Source organism: Stomoxys calcitrans, chromosome 4 (assembly GCF_963082655.1).
Source record: "Stomoxys calcitrans chromosome 4, idStoCalc2.1, whole genome shotgun sequence".
NCBI classification, from domain to species: domain Eukaryota; kingdom Metazoa; phylum Arthropoda; class Insecta; order Diptera; family Muscidae; genus Stomoxys; species Stomoxys calcitrans.
The window spans coordinates 117,437,122-117,443,808 of NC_081555.1; positions in this window are offsets into that span (position 1 = coordinate 117,437,122).

The window sequence follows — 6,687 nt, forward strand, 5'->3', positions numbered from 1 at the left end:
GACAGACAAACAGACGGACAGACAGACGGACAGACAGACAGACAGACGGACAGAGAGACAGACAGACGGACGGACACACAGACAGACAGACAGACAAACAGACAGACAAACAAACGGACAGACAGACGGACGGACGCACAGACAGACAGACAGACATACAGACAGACAGACAGACAGACAGACAGACAGACAGACAGACAGACAGACTGACAGACTGACAGACTGACAGACTGACAGACTGACAGACTGACAGACTGACAGACTGACAGACTGACAGACTGACAGACTGACAGACTGACAGACTGACAGACTGACAGACTGACAGACTGACTGACAGACAGACAGACAGATAGACGGACAGATAGACAGACAGACGGACAGACAGACGGACATAGCTAAATCGCATCAGAAAGTGATTCTGAGGAAAGCATGTTTTTGGAGACCACCGAAGCGCTGATGTTAGCATGTCCGGCTATGTCGCTGAACGCCTGGGTTCTGAGTTCTGACGAGAACATCCGAAAAAGTTTATAGCGGTGGTTATCCCCTCCTTATGCTGGCGATATTTGTCAGGTTCTTTGCCATGTAAAAACTTCTCTCCAAAGAGGTGTCGCTCTGCTGCATGCCGTTCGGATTCGGCTTTAAATAAAGCATGCCTCTTATCATTGAGCTTAAACTGGAATAGGTCCCAGGGATTCTAGGAAAATTTTGCATACCTTTTAGCAAACACTTCCTCTCAATACATTTCAAACTTCATATAGATATCTCTATTCGTTTTTATGCGGAGCAGCTGCGAATTGAGGCGCGGGCAGTCTTCGAGTCTGCGAGACTCGAAATGTTAATGCGAGTTATTGGCGCCTTCAGATAAGCAATGGCCAACATCAGCGTCTGTTTCCAGGTGAGGTGCGGCTGGAGGCAAGCGGCTCTCGACATCGAGGGATACATGTGCCATTCAACATAACCCATGCGGTTGGGGCGCTAGGCCAGTAACCCCCACCCGGAAAACTAAAAAGATTACCCTAAGAAACAAAAATGGAGTTCCCTAACATCACCTGCGGGTCTGCACCTGAAATTTCAGGACTCTTTATAGAGAAGGAGCAGTATATGCACTGGCGGATGTATTGGAAATATACAAAGCAGATACTACCACCTTACTGGAGTTGATGGATCGGGAAAGTCGTTGCAACAACACCAAACGGTGACGAACTATACGCTAGCTGACATTACACGAGGCATGAATTTGGCTGTGGTGACTGAAACATCTTGTCCCCAGGTTTACTCCGGTGGATGAGAGGCTAGACCCGATCCGCATTAAGACCTAATTCTTCAACATTAGCCTTATTTGTGTCCTTGCCGCGACGAAAGACAAGAAGAGCAGATCAATAGTTTCTACGAGCGCCGAGTGAGAGAATACGACTGTTGCCTCGCCCAAGTTATTGGAATCGTTCTGAGAGATTTAAATGCGAAGACAGGGAAGGATGGGCGCACCGGTAGCCGAGTTAGAAGCGTGCTTGGATAAGAAGTGCAGAGGTCGTGGTTTCGATTCCCAACAGAAGCCTTGGTCTGTCGCTACTGTGGTATCACAATGGACTTAAAATTGTCTTAGGGAGTCCGTAAAGGACTGCCTCTCTTACCTAACCTAAACCTATACTAAGGAAGGATGATATCTTTGGTCCAACAGTCGGAAAATTTAGCCTCCGCGAGATAACATTCGATAATGGGTTGAGGCTAATCGATGCGGCGAAAACCAATGTAGTAACCAGCACCAGATTTCACCATAAAACAAGTAAAAGTGCGTCGGGCGGGCTAAATCTTACACACCCTCCACCGTGGGTCCCAGGTGACAAGTTTTTTTGAATGACTTTCAAATATATGGGAGCTATATCTAGTTGTTGGGAGGCCACCGTAGCGCAGAGGTTAGCATGTCCGCCTATGACGCTGAACACCTGGGTTCGAATCCTGGCGAGACCATCAGAAAAATTTTCAGTGGTGGTTTTCTCCTCCTAATGCTGGCAACATTTGTGAGGTACTATGCCATGTAAAACTTCTCTCCAAAGAGGTGTCGCACTGCGGCACGCCGTTCGGACTCGGCTATAAAAAGGAGGCCCCTTATCATTGAGCTTAAAACTTGAATTGGACTGCGCTCATTGATATGTGAGAAATTTTGCCCCTATTCCTTAGTGGAATGTTCATGGGCAAAATTTGCATTTGCCTCAAGTTGTTGACCGATATGGACCGTACTTGTCATGACAGTTAGAAGTCATACAAATATACCACGTTCATAATTTTTGCTAAGTCGGATGAAATTTGCGCTCTCTAGAGGCTAAAGGATTTAGATCGGGCAATATGGAAGCTATATTAGGTTATAGACCCATATGCATAATTCTTGGCACGGTTGTTAGAAGGCATAACAACATTTAGAGGCTCAAGAAGTTAAATACGGATATCGTTTTTTATGGCAGCTATATCAGATTATCAACCGATTTCGTCCACACTTGGCACGGTTGTTGAAAGCCATAGCTAAATTTAGAAGCTCCAGAAGGTAAATCGGGAGATCGGTTTATATAGGAGCTATATAAAGTTATGAATCAATTAAGATCATATCAAGCACAATTATTGGAAACCATTACAAAACGCCACTTGCAAAGTTTCAGCCAAATCGGATAATAATTGCGCCCTCTAGAGTCTTAAGAAGTAGCAGCTTTATCAAAAGATGGACCGCTTAGGCCACATGCAAAGTTTCAGCCAAATGGGATAATAATTGAGCCTTCTAGAATCTTAAGAAGTAGCAGATATATCAAAAGATGGACCTCTTTGGCCCTTTTACAATCGCAACCGACCATTACTAGTAAAAAGTATTTGTGCAAAATTTCAAGCACCCAGCTCTACAGCATCGAAAGTTGTCATGCTTTCGACAGACTGACAGATGAACAGACTTGGCTAAATAGACTAAATAGATGGAATGTCACGACAATCAAGAATATATACACTTTGTTGGGTCTCAGATCATAAGTTCGATGAGTTACAAACGGAATGGCGATGTTAGTATACCCATATCCTAAAGTAGAGGGTATAAAAATTCACAAAGTCACATGGTTGTCCCAAGATCGAGAAGTACAGATCTAAATTAATTATGCTGTTACAGAGGGAAGGCATACATCCAGCGTAGTAAATGTTCCATCTATCTGAGGGGCGAACATAGATCATTACCTTGTTGCATCAAAGGTTCGCACCCGTTTGAGCGTTGCGAAAAAACTTCGATTTGGCACTGCACTGAAGCTGAACATTTAAAACTGAAAAAAAAAAAACAAATGGCAACATCATACTCCAAGAATGCGGCATACAGAGCAATCCTGCAATCACTAATAACGCATCAGTTGTAGGACATATCTCGGGAGAAAAGTAGAGAGGAGAAACGTGTTTATCGCAGAAGGAAAAAGCAAATGAAAAGGCATACGTGTGAGCGATGTCCGGAAATTTGACTAAAGACTTAAGCATCAAACCGATGGCTTCAGTGCATGAAGATCCTTTTACAGATAGTTTGCTGAGGATAAGGAAAGAATAATGTGCCCAGCTGCAAGTGTCCGACGATGTCGGCGAAGAGGATACTGAAGGAAATGTGTTCTTTCAATATCCTCACCACACTTTCTCTATCCGTTACCAGATTCCTTTCTTTGTACCACTTGACTTTTTGTTTTAAAAAGCATACTTTTGGGAATATGGTTATGGGTCGTCAATTGTATACCTAATATAGGTTAGGTTGAAAAGAGGGTGCATATCTTAATCCACCCATGCCACTATAGCCATACACAAGAGCCAGTAATCGGTTTGTTATGCTCTCTAAGTACAAAAAAGACAAAATTAACCTCAAATAAGAAAATCTAAGTAAGGAATTCAGTGCTACTTACAAAATTCTTAATTGTTTTTCATGCTATTCCTGTAAGTTGGTTCATGTTACATAATGAGCCCGTATTCTTATGTGTCCCGTCATGACACCAATAGCTATACAGACATCCTTCTTACTTCCTTTTAGTAATAGCCTCGTCTTCTCACGATCTGGTTCTCCCCATAGAATTTTCGCCGTCCTACCGACCGTTTCGCCGTTCCACAATGTTACATGCGCATTCGTCGCCCACTCCCTTAACTCGGTCTGTGTCGACCCGAAAGGCTTCGGGTTAACCAAGTTAATTGACGGCAGTCCTCTGGCCTTCACCGCCAAATCGTCTGCCCTTTCATTCCCCCTTGACTGTTCGTGAACTTACCGTCCTTGTTGTTATTGCCCTTATGGCAATTTTGCTGTCCGTAAAGATGTTCAGACTCGACGTATTCGCGTTAGCACCACACCACTTCACGCATTCCGTGATCGCCTGGATCTCCGCCTGCAGGACCGTATTATAGTCAGGCAGTCTAAAACCGCTCTCAGTCCCTGGGTTCTCAATGTAAACCCCCAAGCCCACTCTGTCCTCTAGCTTTGATCCATTCGTATAACATGATCTTCCAGATGGCAATACTAGGGTTCCGTCAATCCAAGACTGTGCCGCTGACAGCAGTGACTCGCACACGACCTCAAGTGTCGTCTCAAGTATCCGATCGGAAACCTCTTCCCTTCCGTCCAGGTTTCCTATCGTCGCCTCGATTATGCCGCGATGGTATGAGCTGCTCCCATTATCAATCCATTCTCCCATCGCCTTAAGTTTCATAGTCGCAGTGGCTGCCTCACACTTAATCTGTATGTCAATTGGTCGGATATTTAGAATAGTCTGCAGTGCCCTTGTGGGCGTGGTCCTCATCGTTCCGCCTATGCCAAGACAACATGTTCTCTGAACCTGTTGTACTGTCCTTATGTTGCACTTTTTCTCCATATCAGTCCACCAAACTACTGAGGCGTAAGTAAGTATTGGTCTTATCACGCTCCTGTAGAGCTAGTGGACTATCCTCGGATTCAGGCACCATTTCGAGCCTACGGTCCATCTATATAGTGCCCAACTTCTGTCAGCCTTCTCAGAACGCTCCTGAATGTAAATTGCAAATTTGCAAATGTTGCCCTTGAATATTCTACTAAGGAACAGGGGCAAACTTCTCACATCAAACAATGAGTGCAGTCCAATTCAATTTTAAGCTCAATGATAAGGGGCCTTCTTTTTATAGCCGAGTCGGAACGGAGTGCCGCAGTGCGACACCTTTTCGGAGAGAAGTTTTATGTGGCATATTACCTCACAAATGTTACCAGCATTAGGAGAGAAAAGCCAACCGTGAAAATGTTTTCTGATGGTTTCGCCAGGATTCGAACCCAGGCCTTCAGCATCACAGGCGGACATGCTAACCTCTGCGCTACGGTGGCCTTCATGTGATCTTGAATGTGACACTTCCAATTAAGTATTCTGTCCAAGATCACTCCTAAGTATTTGACCTTGTCAGATATCGAAATCTTATTGAGGAAACGTGGTGTGTTTAATTGGCCTATCTTCGTCTTCCTCGTGAACAGTTAGTCTTCTCTGGGTTAACATTGAGACCTCTGGGTCTAGCCCAGTCATATGCCATATGTAAGACCCTTTCGGACCATCTGCATAGCTGGTTCCGATCCTTACCTCATAGTAGAATTAGACCATCGTTTAATAATAATCCTCCGTAATAGGTCATTTATGGGATTCACCCATAGGAGTGGCTTTAAAATGCCCCACTGTGGCATGGCTTGTGGCACTTTCTCCCTTATATTTATGTCATGGGACACACATTTCATTCAACTGTTATTTAGCGTATGTTTTATCCAGTCTCTATGAACCCGTTCTACCCGGTACTGGACTAAGGATTGGATCAGTGTATCGAACCGCACATTGTTAAAGGCCACAATACGTTCCATGGATTTGAGTAGAAAGGACGTACGGTTTATGGGTCTGTAGGCCTTTGGTGTCGCATAACTTGCCTTGCCGGGCTTGGGTATAAACACCACCCTTGCCTTCTGCCAGGCTTGCGGAGTATATGCAAGTCTTAGGCACACTGTAAAAATATTGGCCAGGTGGGGCGCCAGTTAGTCTACCTTTTTCTGTAGTAACACCGAAAATATTCCATCAAGTCCAGGTGACTTAAATGGTTTGAAGCTCCTCAAGGCCTCCTTCACCATAAATTCCGTAATTATAAACCTTCGATCAACATTATTATTCCAAGATTCCTGTGTCTCCGTGAGTCCCGTCGTATCCAGTGGAAAATGGGTTTTCATCAATAGCCTCAACATACCAAAGAGTTCTTTAATCCATCTTTAATCATCCCAGGCAGCATATGGCTGTTACTTTTCGAGCTATTTCGTTGTCAACATTTATGTCATTTAAATGACTTTGAATTATTATGAATGAATGTTTTGTTTAATTAATTAAAAGTGCTTTGAATAGAAATTAAGTCTAGGAGCAAATACGAACTCCCGCACTCGACCCATTTAACCTTCCGAGCGAATGAATTGGAATAAGATAAGCTTCCATCCAGTGCTTAAACTTCTGAAAATGCTGCTGCTGCTGCTGTGGCGTATGCAAACAATTGAATTGATAAATTATTCTTTGAGCATTTTAAAGCAGAGTTCTCCTAGGCTTTTGTGAATAATGACTTGGCTCACGCCTCGTTAAGTTATAACGCCAACAGCGAATTATGTCTGATTTCAGCACATTTTAATTCCAAATAAATTTTACCAAGCACAACAAA